Source organism: Stegostoma tigrinum, chromosome 27, assembly GCF_030684315.1.
Source record: "Stegostoma tigrinum isolate sSteTig4 chromosome 27, sSteTig4.hap1, whole genome shotgun sequence".
Classification (NCBI taxonomy): Eukaryota; Metazoa; Chordata; class Chondrichthyes; order Orectolobiformes; family Stegostomatidae; genus Stegostoma; species Stegostoma tigrinum.
The window spans coordinates 23,965,287-23,981,110 of record NC_081380.1 but is presented as its reverse complement, the minus strand read 5'-3'; positions in this window follow the sequence as shown (position 1 = coordinate 23,981,110).

Genomic DNA, 15,824 nt, shown 5'->3' with positions numbered 1-15,824 from the left:
CAGGTGTGATGCCTAGAACTATTGACAGTAGTCCACAGCTTTTAAAAACTAACGTATGATGTCTGTCCCTTCATATTCTGATCTTACAGCTTTCTTTAATCTTGTATTTTTTGTACCTGTTCATTGCAGTTTAATGATCTCACTGGAACACTAACATTTGGATATGTACGGCCTAAAATGTCATTTGCACATATGGTCAATTTGTATTTATTCATTTTGTGTTAAACTGTATTTAGCATTTAAGACAACATAACATGGTGCATTCAAAGAATTATTCATGCATGCAGACAGGAAGCTTTGATTGCAGCCACCTCCTGACCTTTGGTTATAACCTTTATTTTAACATCCCCAATTATTTAATGAAAACCTTTGTAAATATTCAATCAATCTTTTGTTTGGACTATTTACTCTTCATATAAAAATAAGACCTAACATCCTAAGCTGAACATCCTCACAGCTACTTGAACATAAAACGGTAAAAGCTCATTCTTAATCTCAGGCAAAGGGCATATAATGTCCAAAAACCACAAATATCAGTAAAAATCCACATAGAAATTATCAGAGATAACAAGGTGTAGAGCTGGATGAACACAGTGGGCCAGGCAACAGGGCAAAAAAGAGTCTGGACCCAAAATGTTAGCTTTCCTGCTCCTTTGATGCTGCTTGGCCTGCTGTATTCACCCAGCTCAACACCTTGTTATCTCAGGCTCCAGCATCTGCAGTTCCTACTAACTCTTAGAAATTAGCTGATTTATTTTTGTCCTGCCATTAGTGTTATGGCACAAAGTAATATAATTCAATTTACAAGGTGTCCATCAGGTCTCCATCGGTGCCTTCAGAGAGAGATGGGCAGCGCAAAGGATACAGTGCTTTATTTCCCCCATCAACACCCCTTCCTGTTCTCCCTACCCCTCCCTTATTTTCCATGGTTTGCATTGCCTGTAATGGGCTTTGCTTATAAAAAGTTAATTGGCTGGACAGGTGATTTAATGGTGGTGGTCACTCGTTGGAAAAAATATCATGGTGATTTGGTGGGAAAACCTTTCAGTTATGTGTAAGAGCACTTCAGATATATACAAAAAAATAAAGAAATAAAGCAGACATCTCTGCAGAACAGAACTGTCTGTCCTGTGCGGGCACTAGCCTATGTGAGGCATGAGTAGTGGCGCTATTTTGGCATTCGACAATAAATGATATTCCTTCCAGTCAGGCTTTCTGAGTTATTACAATCATCCTGTGTAGAACCTGACCGCAAGAAGAGAGCATCTGATGTTTAAAGCTTCCAGATTCCATTCAATGGCAATTCAGAGGTAATTGACTGGGAGCCAAAAACATCACAGCTTCTGGGAGCATGTGAGAGTTCAGAATAGAAACCTGCTGTCAGCAGCTGGCGAGACAAAAGAAGGAAAAATCAATAAAGCAGAACCAAAGATGAATCTGCAAAACTGTATGCCCTGGCCTGGGACTAGCCCATATTTGCCATGAGAAATGACTCTATTTTGGTTCAACAATAAATGATGTTCCTTTCCAGGCAGGATTCCTGACTTATTACACCATGCTTCCAGGTAACTCAAAAGAGGCTGTAGGCTTGAACATGTTCCTTTTGTTCATCGAGAACAGGGCCCTCCATATGAATCACATATGGAGAATGCTTGAGAAACCCAGCAGATCTGGCAGATTCTGTGGAGTGAGAAACAGAGTTAATGTTTTGGGTCCAGTATGTCTCTTCTTCAGAACCCTCCATAAGAATTATACCACCTCTAAGCAGGAGAAATGAATTGTATTATGAACTCAATTGATTAACTTAAATTAGTTGTTAGCATGACTATCAGCACACTCAAGAATGTTCAGCAAGGGCTGCAAAATTGCAGAACCTCAATTATTAGAAGACATTTTGTTTTGGACTTTGCAAGCACGAACTTGTTGAGTAAGTCTGCACTCCGCCTGTTATGAACAACTGGAGTAATACGATTTTTGACTCAGTCAGCCAATAATTGGGATGTATGATCTATGTACCTGACATCATGCCACCATTGAAATTCAGACATGATCTTGCTTAACTGTCTGGTAGACAGAATGTCTTTTCAAACTGATGGCTACATTCAGTTCAGGAAAGATACCAGTCACTTCTATACAAGCTTGCTTAAACAGTTTGCTTAACCTTTGCCAGCATAATGTGAGACAGCACAGGCATTTGTCAAGTTTCAAGTGGCAGCCATTGGCCCATTTGTAAATTTGCATGTGAGACAACAAACCAATAACATAACCAGAAAAGCCATTATCCAGCAGCATTGATTCAATGCATGTTATTTCTTGTTTCATTAATGAAGTGTGTAAATAGCTTCAGCCATTTTACAAGATTGCTGATCAAATTACTCTTATGCTACATGGAGATATACACACTGTAACTCAATTGCTTTCCTGATGTGTTCATTGAAAATTCCACTAACTGTCACTCCAGTTCTGCCTACCACAACCAGACACCCACTAAATAATACACACATTGGGATTCATAAAGCTATTTTGGGTAACGCTAATAACTAGAGGCTTTTCCAAGTAATCATTTAAGAAGTTAGATTACAGCAATGCAGCACTGAGTGTGCATGGGAGGACAGAACCAGGCTCTAAAGTTATTGAGCACTCTACAGCTGAACACGATACTTCCTTTTATTATAAAACAAAGAACTGTAGATCCTAGAGATATGAAACAAAACCAGAAATTGCTGGTGCAATTTAGCAAGTCTGGCAATAACTGTAAGGAGAAAGCAGAGTTAATGTTTTGAATCTGATGATTCTTTATCTGATAGCAGCTCAGAAGAAGTGGTGTAAATGCTTGAAGACTAGGTTGGTGTGCGTGTGTGGGGGCTTGGGGTTGGTGTGTGTGTGGGGGGGGGGGTGGTGTTGGTGGGGATGGGATAGGGGTTGAAGTGAATGGATAGGTGGAGATGGACACCGGAGAGGGAGAGAGAGAGATATGAAAGGGTAGGCAGATGAGAGGACTATTGTTAGTCAGCCACGATAGAGGAGAAGCTGAATAAGTGATAATTAGAGCTGAGAGTAGAAGAGAATGGGTAGATTGTGCTGGAAGCAAATCAGGACATATGATAACGGTGCTTTGCTGATATAAATGTATGCCATGACACGATCAGGAGGTGGAAATGGGAAAACAACATGGGAGGACAGAATCAGGCTCTGAAGTTGTTGAACTCGATGTTGAGTCCTAGAGGTTACAGTGTCCCCAAGCGGAAAATAAAACATTCCTCAAACTTGCACTGAGGCTCACTGGAATACAGCAGCAGGCCTGTGACAGAAATGATACCGTGGGAACACAGTGGTGTGTTGAAGCGGCTGGCAACTGGGAGCTCGGGGTCACTTTTATGGACAGAATGTAGGTGTTCTGCAAAGCAGTCACCCAGTCTGCATCTCATCTCACTAATGTAGAGAAGATCACATCGTGAACAGTTAATACTGTAAGACTAGATTGAGTGGAGTGCAGGTAAGTTGCTGCTTCACGTGGAAGGTGTGTCTGGTACCTTGGATGGTAAAGGGGAAAGCAGGCAAATGGGCAAGTCTCACACCATCTGTGATTGCAATAGAAGGAGCAATAGATGTGTGGTGTGTTGTTTGGAGTGGGGAAGGCATAGACCAAGGTCTCTCAGTGGGGCCGGTTCCTATTGAGTGCTGAGAAGGGGGTGGCCAGTGAAATATTGCGTGTCTGATCATGTCACTGGAGGTGACAGAAATGGCAGCTTGTGATCCTTTGGATGCAGAGGCTGGTGTGTGGTATGTGATGACCATGGGAAATCTATCACTGTTGAGGAAGGGAAGAGATGGGGTGAGGGGAAGTGAGGGAGATGGCTCAGATACAACTGAGGGCCTCTCAATCACAGTACCAGGGAATCCTCAGCTGAGGAGAGAAGTGGAAATTTCCAAGGACCTGTTGCAGACGGAGGCATTACCAGAACAGATGCAATGCAGATGAAGAAACGGGTGGAATGAGATGGAATCCCTACAGGGCATTATTAGTCTGGTTTTTCTCGTTAACAGTTTAATTTCACAAGAATGTCGGGGAAATCAATTATAATATTGAAACAGAACTCTCAGAAGGAATGGTTATGATTATTCTAGGCATTTCAGGAGATGGATTAAAGCTGCTGAGTTCCAGAATGGTTTGTGTTTTGAGAATTGAGTTTAGACAGAGGTCTGGTCATGTAGGTCATTCACTTTCCTGCAGTCTGGCTGAAAGTACAAATACATTAAGGACTCACAAGTGTCTCCCGTAACTGTTACTCTGCCAAGTGTAGAAGCAAAAAATAAAGATTAGCATTTACATAGAATCTTGCATGACCACAGGACTCACCCTAAAGTGCTAATGTCAACAAAGTACTTTTGAAGTTAGTGCTCTTTGTTATAATGTAGGAAACAATTTGCGCACCTCAAGGTCCTATTAATTGCAGTATGATAATTACAAGATCATCTGTTTTTGTTTTCTGGTTTGATTGCAGATAAGCATTGCTCAAGATTTCAGAGACAACCTGTCTGAGCTTCTTCAGAATAGTGTTTGAGAGGTTTTTATGTATCCCTGTGAGGGCAGGCAGGAATTCGGTTTAACTTTTCATTTGAAAGGTGGCAAGGTGGAAAATTTTCAGAAAAATGTTGATTACGCATTCCTCAGAGCATCATTAAATAGAGATGAGAGTGTGACTTGAAACCACACAGCCCAAATGTCAAGCAGGAAGAGATCCTGCCTCAAAAATCCAAAAATATGATGCACATTATTACAATGAGGATCTCCATCATCTGTCATGATGGAACAGAGGGCCTGGTAGATGAAGGGATCTGACTGATATTTAACTGATCAAAATTGGAGTGCATTGCACGTGGCCATGAAATAAAAACAATATAATCAAGAAAAGAACAAGTAGTAGGATTTACAATTAGCCACTTAGTAGTTTAGGACTCGAGTATTACTGACAAAAGACACATTTTGTTGAAAATTTTGTCTCGCATTTTTCAGAACAATTTACCAGAAAACCAATTTAAGGGGAAAACCATAACTTAGACTGTATGAGAGGAGAGCTGACTGGTTGGCAGGTGACCTTTGATTGTCATGGAGAATATACTAGTTTTTGATTGGATATAATGAAGTTTTAATCAAATTTTAAACCAGACAGGAACAAAAACAGAGATAACAAAGTGTGGAGCTGGATGAACACAGCAGGCCAAAGCAGCATCTTAGGAGCAAAAAAGCTGATGTTTCGGGCCAGTTGCTGGAAAAGCTCAGCAGGCTGGCAGCATCTATGAAGAAAAATCAGAGTTAATGTTTTGGGTCTGATGATCCTTTCTCAGAACTGGAATTTTAAACTAGATAGATTGTCAAAGCATTGCCCTGAGAAATAAATGGCTGTCACCTATTTTATTGAGTTGAAACAGACATAGTGAGTGTACTTGTTCTTTCTGTCTGCAAGGAACAAAGCCCCATATATTTATCTATAAATCTTCCAGTATATGTTAGCACTGTTGCCTAACAGGGCCATGGACCCAGGTTCGATTCCACCCTCAGGTGATTGTCCGAGTGGAGTTTGTACATTCTTCCCATGTCTGCGTGGGTTTCCTTGCACAGTCCAAAGATGTGAAGGTTGGGTGGATTGGCCATGCTGAATTGCCCATGGTATCCATGGATGTGCAGGCTAGATGGGTGAATGTGGGCTACCGGGTTAGGGTAGGAGGGTGTGTCTGAACAGGATGCTTAGTGTGGACTTGATGGGCTGAATGGCCTGCTTGCATGTTATGGGGGTCGCTGATTCAATGATGTCAGCATGCCATGCTGTGACCCTAACAGACAGTCATAAATTGGCTGTCAGTCAGAACACTGGAGGGCCGAAGTCCAACCCTCACCTTACTAAAGCTGCCTGGTGAGCATTATAGCTGCAGGATGACCATTCGGAACTGACTCTTCTGTGCTTCTGGTGGATGGGAGAGAAGAACAAAAGGAGTACATCCCACACCTTGTAAAGTTCAGCTCAAAATTATGTTCCTAGATTCTACTTTCCTGTGAGATGATAAAGTTTACTTAAGGTAACCCTTATCATCTGGCAGTGTGAGTATTTCTATACAACAAGTAGATGCTGCCATGAAATAGCTCTTTTACCATGTGGTTTGATATCACACTATGGGTTTGGGTTCATGACAGAATGGTCAATGAGACAGCAAAACCAACAAACCGTCTTCAGGCTTAGATTTTGAAGTGACCCTGTTTATTATACATAATAATAAATACTGCTGTACGTGACAATCATAGATCACACCTGACTTTGGTTATGATGGTTGCAGTCTAAACTATCTTTTTCATGAGTCACTTTCCTTTTGCTCAGGTATATCAACCAGTAAAGATGTTGAGGTATATTTGTATTCTTCCAGAGTGGGCAGTGTGTTCTAGCTCCATCCATATTTTACGTTTATACTCAATGATGAGTGCAGCTCTGTGACATCTTCGTAATGTTCCTCTAGAGTTCACAAGGATGAATATCTGGATTTCAGAGCTACTAGAAAACCTGGATAATTTTAACTGTTCAAACTACGATAGTAGTTTGAATGCTGAAAACTAATTTATTTGTCTGACTCCAGCTGCATCTTTTATTTATGTTCAGAAACATTACATAAATCCATGAAGAAATCTTGCCACAGTTATGATAATGGACAGTTACATACATTATCAATATATGTGTTAAAGCTGGTGTAAATGTGCTTATATATAAATTTGACGATGTGGCTGTCTATGAATCTGACAGAATGATATTTGAAAATAAATTAGAGATAATGGGAACTGCAGATGCTGGAGAATCCAAGATAATAAAATGTGAGGCTGGATGAACACAGCAGGCCCAGCAGCATCTCAGGAGTACAAAAGCTGGCGTTTCGGGCCTAGACCCTTCATCAGAGAGGGGGATGGGGTGAGGGTTCTGGAATAAATAGGGAGAGAGGGGGAGGCGGACCGAAGATGGAGAGAAAAGAAGATAGGTGGAGAGAGTATGGGTGGGGAGGTAGGGAGAGGATAGCTCAGCCCAGGGAAGACGGACAGGTCAAGGAGGTGGGAAGACGTTAGTAGGTAGATGGGGGTGCGGCTTGGGGTGGGAGGAAGGGATGGGTGAGAGGAAGAACAGGTTAGGGAGGCAGAGACAGGTTGGACTGGTTTTGGGATGCAGTGGGTGGAGGGGAAGAGCTGGGCTGGTTGTGAGGTGCAGTGGGGGGAGGGGACGAACTGGGCTGGTTTTGGGATGCGGTGGGGGAAGGGGAGATTTTGGAACTGGTGAAGTCCACATTGATACCATATGGCTGCAGGGTTCCCAGGCGGAATATGAGTTGCTGTTCCTGCAACCTTCAGGTGGCATCATTGTGGCACTGCAGGAGGCCCATGATGGAAATGTCATCTAAAGAATGGGAGGGGGAGTGGAAATGGTTTGCGACTGGGAGGTGCAGTTGTTTGTTGCGAACTGAGCGGAGGTGTTCTGCAAAGCGGTCCCCAAGCCTCCGCTTGATTTCCCCAATGTAGAGGAAGCCACACCGGGTACAGTGGATGCAGTATACCACATTGGCAGATGTGCAGGTGAACCTCTGCTTAACGTAGAATGTCATCTTGGGGCCTGGGATAGGAGTGAGGGAGGAGGTGTGGGGGCAAGTGTAGCATTTACTGCAGTTGCAGGGGAAGGTGCCGGGTGTGGTGGGGTTGGAGGGCAGTGTGGAGCGAACAAGGGGGTCACGGAGAGAGTGGATTCTCCGGAAAGCACACAGGGGTGGGGATGGAAAAATGTCTTGGGTGGTGGGGTCGGGTTGTAGATGGCGGAAGTGTCGGAGGATGATGCGTTGTATCCGGAGGTTGGTGGGGTGATGTGTGAGAACGAGGGGGATCCTCTTGGGGCGGTTGTGGCGGGGGCGGGGGCGGGGTGTGAGCGATGTGTTGCGGGAAATACGGGAGACGCGGTCAAGGGCGTTCTCGATCACTGTGGGGGGAAAGTTGCGGTCCTTGAAGAACTTGGACATCTGGGATGTGCGGGAGTGGAATGTCTTGTCGTGGGAGCAGATGCGGCGGAGGCGGACGAATTGGGAATAGGGGATGGAATTTTTGCAGGAGGGTGGGTGGGAGGAGGTGTATTCTAGGTAGCTGTGGGAGTCAGTGGGCTTGAAATGGACATCAGTTACAAGCTGGTTGCCTGAGATGGAGACTGAGAGGTCCAGGAAGGTGTGGGATGTGCTGGAGATGGCCCAGGTGAACTGAAGGTTGGGGTGGAAGGTGTTGGTGAAGTGGATGAACTGTTCGAGCTCCTCTGGGGAGCAAGAGGCGACGCCGATACAGTCATCAATGTACCGGAGGAAGAGGTGGGGTTTGGGGCCTGTGTAGGTGCAGAAGAGGGACTGTTCCACGTAATCTACAAAGAGGCAGGCATAGCTGGGGCCCATGCGGGTGCCCATCTGCTCCCATGACAAGACATTCCACTGGACCCATACTCTCCTCTCCACTATCTTCTTTTCTCTCCGTCTTCGTTCCGCCTCCCCCTCTCTCCTTATTTATTCCAGAACCCTCACCCCATCCCCCTCTCTGATGAAGGGTCTAGGCCCGAAACGTCAGCTTTTGAAAATAAATTATACTGTTTGATTCAACAGAACCACATCAGCAAGCGGCTTGGTTTAAATGAGTAACAATTGAAGCAAATAACCCAAACCCATTAGACATTAGGACAGATTTCTAGGAAATTGTGGTTCATGGTTTGAAAGATTTGATAGTTTTGTTGGGAAGCATTGTACGTGCTCTGTGAATGTAACCATATAGACCGAATAGCTAAATCCTTTGCACAACTTCTTTTATGGAAGGGCTTTCAAGCCTTCATGTGTTTCATGACATGGTTTTAGACAGGTACTTTGAAGCACTGACAAAATAAATTTGTTAAGGCTAATGGGGTTATAAATGTACCATTTCTGGTACATTTTTTTGCAACTGACAACCATAATCAAATCTTTCGGAAGCTGAGTAAAGTATCTGTACCATTTCAAGAAATACCAAGCTTCACTTTTCCACTTACTTCAAGAATTCTCCCCAGAATTTATTTTCCGTGCCCATTTCACATATCAGTTATAAAAAGTATCAATGATTTGCAGGAACCTTTAAGTTATTTTGTTCGTGACATGTTGGGAAGTTATTAAATACACTCAATACCAAAAGTGGTCTTTAGGCTCAAATCAGATTGGCTGGAAACTTGTGCCATCCTTGCAGCACCAAAACTCAATAGTGTGCACTGCTGATGCAGACAATTCATATCACTAGCTACCAGACTTTGACGCATATCTGCCAGTAATTGAGAACCAGCAGCAGCTTTTCTGAAGTCACCCTGTTCAGACGTGGTATGAAACATCTCCAGGTTGGGTGAAATTTAAGCCTTGAGCTTCTGGCTCAGTTTTGGGAAGCTCCACTGCACCACATTACCCTCTTGAACAGGTTTTGGCATTACAATATTAGGTCAAGCTGATTATTTTATCTTGGATAAGACATAATATACAAAACTGTTTTTTTGATTCCAACATTACTATGCCAATAATATCAAACAATTGAAACTAATTTTAGAGCAAACATCTTTAAAAATTCAATAATTTTCAAAAAAAATGCTGTTTGCAGTAGTTGCAACCTGGGTGCAACATTATTCTCAATGATCTACACGGAGCAATTTGGAAAGATAATAGCAGAGGAAGGCAAGTGGAAAGTGATTGGCTCTAGGTCTCTTTAAGGATAGGCATAATGTTTGAAGGTATATTGTAATGAAAATTGAGTCAATATTCCACTCACTGATGGGATTGGGTTAATTGCTTCCTCAAGCAAATGGGGCACATGCTTCATATTATTTCGGAGACTAATTGACTTACGTTACCGAACTTATAGTCAAAATTTAAAATTATCTCAAAGAACAAAACATAATGATGGTTTAACTCTGCCAGTTACTGACAGTGCTATGAGTGTGGTGACATTTGGCTGTAGTTATTCTTGAATTGTGATGATAAATGACATAAATCAAAACCTCCACAGATCTCCCTCCTTCCAAAAGTGTGTATCTCGTTGACTTTGCTGGTAGAGTCTGCTGTGAAAATTGTTAGTTGAGTAAAAATTTCTGCTGGCCTGCTTACAGAATCTTCTCCCCGACCTGTGACCTGTCTATTATTTCTCCAAAAATAAGTGTTCAGGTGATTATTATGGGGAAGCTGCTTGCATTACCATTCATTGAATCCCTACAGTGTGGAAGCACGCCGTTTGGCCCATTGAGTCTATACTGACCCTCAAAGAACTTCTCACCCAGACCCAGCCCTCAATTCCTGTAACCCTGCATTTCCATGGCTAACTCACTTAGCCTGCACATCTTTGTACTGGGGAGGCGTGGGGCTGGGGAACCAGAGCACCGAAGAGGAAATCTGCACAGAATGTGTAAAATTCACACAGACATTTGCTTGAGAATGGAATCAAACCTTGCTCCGTGGTGCTGTGAGGCAGCAGTGCTAACTACTGAGTCACCATATTGCCCTACTATTACCAAAAACCATTCTAGGTGCACAGAAGTTCCCTAATCCATTGAGACTTTCCAGCATCTCTTGTTTACATTTCACTTTGACGGCACCTTTCTTTAGCAAAACATCTCCATTGCTCCACAAATCATTACTGTCATAGATAGGCCTGACCAGGTTAATGTTAAGGAGTGTCATAAGCAACAGGACTTGTGCACTTGCAAGCTGAAGAGCTCTGAATTTTGAAGAGAGTCCAAACATCTAGTCGTCCTTAAAGTTTCTTTCACAGTGTCTGTCGTGCTTGGCTTAAAAATTCACTGATAAGAAGAAACATCTCTGATCCTTTGTGCAGCAAACTGGCATCAGGTCATATTTATTCCATCATTGCAACGCAAGCTTCCAGGAAGTTGCTCAGTCTGACTAATAATTTGCCTTATCCAATATGTAGGCAACATGTTAAGGTTCTTCAGGCATGGGACATGAAATACTCAAAAAAACAATGACTATGAAGCAGAGATAATGGGAACTGCAGATGCTGGAGAATCTGAGATAACAAAGTGTGGAGCTGGATGAACACAGCAGGCCAAGCAGCATCTTCGGAGCACAAAAGCTGACGTTTTGGGCCGAGACCCTTCATGTGAGCATTCCTTACCATTTTTGTATTTCTTTCATCTAGTTAATTATATAATCTGATATGACATTCTATTAGAACAGAATCACAAAATATTACTCTGATATCATTGTTTCACTTGTTACAATTCAACAGACAAAAGACTGTTAATTCATTTACATTGACACCTATCTCAGCCTTGTAATGCTACCTCATTGATTTGAATAGTTACTTCAGAATGATGTCAATGTATGTTACAGCAAAATCCTTTGGAAATTGTGCATTCCACGGGTATTTCACGTTTAATGCTTCGAGATAGTTAGTCTGAAGCTCCCTTGAAAATGTAATGACAGAATTAATCTACAATGCAGTTGGAAAATTAGAAACACATCTGACGTAGGACAGGTAATAGACCATTTATTGTCTCTAAGCATTCAATTAGGCCATAGTTGAATTATGCCTAAAGTCTACTTACAAGCCTTAGCTCCATTTTCCTGAATGATGTTTCTGAACAAAAATGATAAATATGAGGTGCCCGCAGAGCGTAGCAGTTGATACAACATTGATGCAATAAAATAGAGCAGGTGATATAGCTCTGTTTATCAGAGATTAAAGACCTTGATCTCCTAGAAAATGGAAAACTACATAATGAGATTTTTAACATGAAAAGTTAACGCTAAATGGATTATTGTGTTAAAAATCATGACTGTTTTTTCTATGATGAGATAAGAAGGGTTAATGAAGATAGGGTTAAGGAATTTCAATTAACCAATCTATATCAGAAGTCCAAGTTACTTAACATTAATTTTACACCAGGTAAATTGGAAGAGGCTACTTACATCTACCTTTGTGATGGTGGCTCAGATAACATTCAAGGATGGAAAGCATAATGCCCTTGGATGTTAATGAACACGGTCAGTTCCACTTTGAAAGTATCAGAATTTTGAGATCCAAATACGAATAGCCAGGTGTAATCAAATAAAGCAAATGTCACGGTCATGTGGGAAGAAGCAAACTGAGTTAGTGATAATGGGAACTGCAGATGCTGGAGAATCCAAGATAATAAAATGTGAGGCTGGATGAACACAGCAGGCCCAGCAGCATCTCAGGAGCACAAAAGCTGACGTTTCGGGCCTAGACCCTTCATCAGAGAGGGGGATGGGGTGAGGGTTCTGGAATAAATAGGGAGAGAGGGGGAGGCGGACCGAAGATGGAGAGAAAAGAAGATAGGTGGAGAGGAGAGTATAGGTGGGGAGGTAGGGAGGGAATAGGTCAGTCCAAGGAAGACGGACAGGTCAAGGAGGTGGGATGAGGTTAGTAGGTAGGAGATGGAGGTGTGGCTTGGGGTGGGAGGAAGGGATGGGTGAGAGGAAGAACAGGTTCCAGGAACAGCAACTCATATTCCGCTTGGGAACCCTGCAGCCCAATGGTATCAATGTGGACTTCACCAGCTTCAAAATCTCCCCTTTCCCCACCGCATCCCAGAACCAGCCCACTTCGTCCCCTCCCCCCACTGCACCACACAACCAGCCCAGCTCTTCCCCTCCACCCACTGCATCCCAAAACCAGTCCAACTTGTCTCTGCCTCCCTAACCTGTTCTTCCTCTCACCCATCCCTTCCTCCCACCCCAAGCCACACCTCCATCTCCCATCTACTAACGTCATCCCACCTCCTTGACCTGTCCGTCTTCCCTGGACTGAACTATCCCCTCCCTACCTCCCCACCCATACTCTCTCCACCTATCTTCTTTTCTCTCCATCTTCGGTCCGCCTCCCCCTCTCTCCCTATTTATTCCAGAACCCTCACCCCATCCCCCTCTCTGATGAAGGGTCTAGGCCCGAAACGTCAGCTTTTGTGCTCCTGAGATGCTGCTGGGCCTGCTGTGTTCATCCAGCCTCACATTTTATTATCTAACAAACTGAGTTTATTTGTAATTGTAAGTATTTTGAACTGTTCACAATTGCTAAAAAAGTGTTGGGTTTAATATAAAGACATTGGAAAATACATTAATCAGCAATAAATAACACATGATGGACTTGCAATAAGCATCCTTTCAGATGCAAAGTAAGAACATTTAGCTGAGCATAGCAAGAAGACAAAATTACTCTACCCATCTTTGGCTAAATCGACGGGGTCTTATGCTTCAGTCCATTTTCAAGTGTCATAGGGACCTTTAAATTTGCATGGCCATGTTGATACTTAGGAAAGTATCTGCAAGGTGTTGAACAGAAAATTTGACTTTAAAATTTCCTTTGACTCGTTGATCCACTGAACATTTTTTGCATTTCAAAAAGCTTCAGGGTATACCAGATATGATTTCAGGCTATCAACTGGTGAAGTAAATATATAATACATATTGCCATTATAAGAATTAATTTCATTGAAATGAAATAATGAAGGCCCTTAACCTCAACCCTAAACTATATTTAACATTGAGGGGTGATAGATATAGGACAGATGTTAGAGGTAGGTTCTTTACTCAGAGAGTAGAAAAGGTGTGGATCGCCCTCCCTGCAACAATAGTACACTTGCCAAGTTTAAGGGCATTTAAATGGTCATTGGATAAACATGTGGATAATAATGGAATAGTGTAGGTTAGATGTGCTTCAGTTTGGTTTCACAGGTCAGCACAACATTGAGGGCCGAATGGCCTGTACTGCGCTGTAGTGTTCTATGTTCTATTTATGTACACAAACATACAGAATTTGACTCAAAGTAGACCATTCAACCTCTCAAGTTTCCTCTGCCATTCAATAAGACCACAGCTGATCTATTTCTATTTCAAATTCTACACTTCCATCTTTCCCCGATAACTTTTGATTCCATTGCATACAAAATCTATCTACGTCTGCTTTAAAAATATTTAATAGCTGCCCCCAAATTCACAACGTTCTGAGGCAGAAATTTCCAAAGTTACACAGCCCTCTAAGAGAAAGAAAATCACCCTATGTCTGTAAAAGAACAACCCCTAACTTTAAAACACTGATCCATAGTTCTGGACTGACACATAAGTGCAGGCATCCTTTCCATATTCACCTTGGCAAGACCATTCAGTATCTAAATCACTTCAATCAAGTTATCCCTCAGCTTTCTAAACTCCAGTAGAAGTCAGCTGTCCAATCTCTCCTCATAAAACAATACATTCATTCCAGGTACCAATCAAGTAAGGTACTCTAAACCACATCCAATCAATTTAAATCCTTTCTGAAATGACCATAGCATATTTGATAGAAATATCTCTACAGCATTGGATAAATATATGAAAATATAGATAGTGCAATGAATTACTTCATTGTTACAATTGTAGATTTAATCACTGGTATTTTCGACAAGTGAATGGTCTATCTAATCCATTTATAAAATTATTTCCCACCTCTGAATTCGAAATGTTGACAATTTTTTCTTGTGCCCTCAGCAGTCTTATTCAGCATATAATGAGGCTGGTTTGCTCAGTTGGCTGGAAGGCTGGTTTGTGATGGCAGTAATGTGGATTCTATTCTTTCACTAGTTAGATCACCATAAAGGCCCTCTGTTCTCAACCGTGCCCCTTACCTGAGTGGCGGTGACCCTCAGTTTAAACTTTGCTCCTCGTCATCTCTTGGTAATAAAAAAGTCTTAAGTGACTTTAACTCATCCATTTGCTGAAAGTCTGTTGGTAATGTTCAGAGTCTTCGATCGTATGACTCCTCTGAAGATAGCATTATTTCTGTTTTTTGAGACGTCTTTCTACTCTTCAACTTGAAAACTTTTTCAAAGTGTTTTATTCTGAGGTTTCCTGAACATTATTGCTTCACTTCAATTGCACACCTATTCAAAAGAGGCTGCAGTAACAATATGACCAGGGTTTGGCATCATTGTTTATTTACTCTTGAAGCTGGATTTTTATAAATAATTTAAACATCGTGCTGGGGAGTGAAATTATTTAAGTTTGCATTCTGCAGGGTTTGTGGCAAAGTTAGAAAATTTATTATTGAAGCAGAGGCAAAATTGCACCCCCTGACACTTTCAAATTTTACTACAACTTATATTCCTTCTCATTTTATTCAATAACTTCTCCACTACTTTAGCATATCTTCCCATGGTTGGGCCTCCTAGGATGTCACTTTCAAACATTGCAACAAGCAGCAAAGGGGCCCAGAGCTACTCCTACGGCTACTGACTTCATGCAGTTATTTGTGTTAATGTTCTACAGGCAAAAGTCAGGACATTACATAATCGATTTTCCTCTTTATCTGATAAAAATTCATGCAGCTGACTGAAATATTGAATTAGATTCTCTCCAACCCTGGCTGTTAACAACAAATTATAGCCTGCTAAATGGTTTTAGGTCAGGTATTTTTAGATCAGTAATACTTATAGTTAACAAAAATCATAACAGTACAACAAAATGTAAATGGGATGAATTCACATTCTTTGAATGTATGCTAAATCTCAGTGGGTGGAATTTTCCAAGTTAGGTGCATGTCTCACATACTGCCTTAGAAAGAGTTGCTACTTCCACATTCACTCTTACAGAAAGGCCCACCAGATTGCATGACCATCACGTACACAAGAGGACACCAAAGGGACTTCCTCCTGGCTGAGGAGGCTAGGATATAATGGCTTATCAATTAGAAGCCAACAATTCTGGTACCTGGAGGCCAGGGCTGCTGCTTGTACAGTAACCCCCTT